This window comes from Hipposideros armiger, unplaced genomic scaffold (genome assembly GCF_001890085.2).
Source record: "Hipposideros armiger isolate ML-2016 unplaced genomic scaffold, ASM189008v1 scaffold_266, whole genome shotgun sequence".
Lineage (NCBI taxonomy): Eukaryota > Metazoa > Chordata > Mammalia > Chiroptera > Hipposideridae > Hipposideros > Hipposideros armiger.
The window spans coordinates 2,545,043-2,546,562 of record NW_017731616.1 but is presented as its reverse complement, the minus strand read 5'-3'; positions in this window follow the sequence as shown (position 1 = coordinate 2,546,562).

Sequence of the window (1,520 nt, the reverse complement as noted above, 5' to 3'; positions counted from 1 at the left end):
TTTATATTAATATGAGGAAGGAAGTCTCATCCAAATTAGTTTTTAAAATATACAACAAAACCAAGCATATTAAAACGCTTGGTATTCTGTGATAGTAAAGAATGCTACTACTATTACACTTACAATGACTGGGATTTCGTTATTGGCCTTCCTTTAAGGATAAAATTGTCCTAACATGGTTTTGGTATTTCAGTATTTGATTATTGCTGTGTTGTTGGGCTTTTCACAAATAAATAGATATTGGTAAAGTGTTTTAAAAACAGTTTATTCTCTGGAGGGTCTTAAAACGTTCATTGTCACCTCTCCAATACCACTGCAGAGAGATTGTAATTTGTATCTGTAGTAAGATTTACCTGCCGATTGTAATTGATTTTAAGTAATTGTCAAATACTTGTTGAGCTCCTCATTTGCCCCAGACTCTGTACTCAGCAGCTGTAGGCAGGAAAGGAGTCAAAGTCCTCCTTCCCTAGAGGAGCTGCCTTTTTTAGGGCGGGATGTCGGGGAAGCTACTGACATCCTGTAACAAGTGGTGACTTAATTGAGTGAGTGTTCAGAAAGGAAGGTTTGTAGAGTGGCTGCTGGCAAAAGTGTCCTGGATGTAGGTAGGAGTTAAGCTTGCTGGAACAAGGAGGAAGAAAAAGGCATTCCAGGAAGAGAGAGCAGCACGAGTAAGGCAGGAAAGCATCCTAATGAGTGTCACATAAGTTAGAGAACAGAATTAATATAATTTAGAAATGAATGGAAAGTATGCTCTGAGGTTCTAAATGGAGTCATGTAATGACAGTCTTATTGAAACGTGAAGTGAGAGTTATATTGTCAGAGTTCTCTTATCTGTTTTCTGGATGTGAGAGTATCTTAAAACAAGATCCTCCAGATAAGGAAACTGAGGCACAGAGAGACGTTTGTCCCCCTAGCTTGTCAGTGGTAGAGCAGCCCAGCACACACACTCAAAAATGTGTGTGTTTCCACACTGTCTCCGGAACTAATATTTCTTATTGACTTTCAATATGCGAATTGGCTTTCATTACTGCAATAAATTCCTCTTGCATCAATATTATATAAGGTATTAGGTTTTATTGTAGTAAATTAATAGAAATAGAAAATCTCAGCTGCTTTTCATTGTTTTAGAGAAAAATACTGAAATCTTATTCTAAACTTTTACATTATTAAAAGGGCATTTATAATAGGTGTTTGCCAGGTTTGATTATAGGTATTCTATATCAATGGCAGCATTTTATAACCCATTCCAAAATCTTGATTGTGGAAGTTAGAGTAGTTAATGGGTTTCCCATAGAGCTGCCACATGATATCACACCAAGCAGTTTATGGAGTGTGAAAAAAAAATTTTTTTTAGATTTTTTTTTTATTGGGGAATTGGGGGAGGGAAACAGTGTGGGGGAATTGGGGGAAGGGGAACAGACAATTTGCTATCCTTTTTGTTCTTCAGTCTAGTTGTGGAGGACGTTGCTTCACTGGCCCAAGTTGGCACCATCATTGCGCTCTTCCCGGGCAAGGCAGAT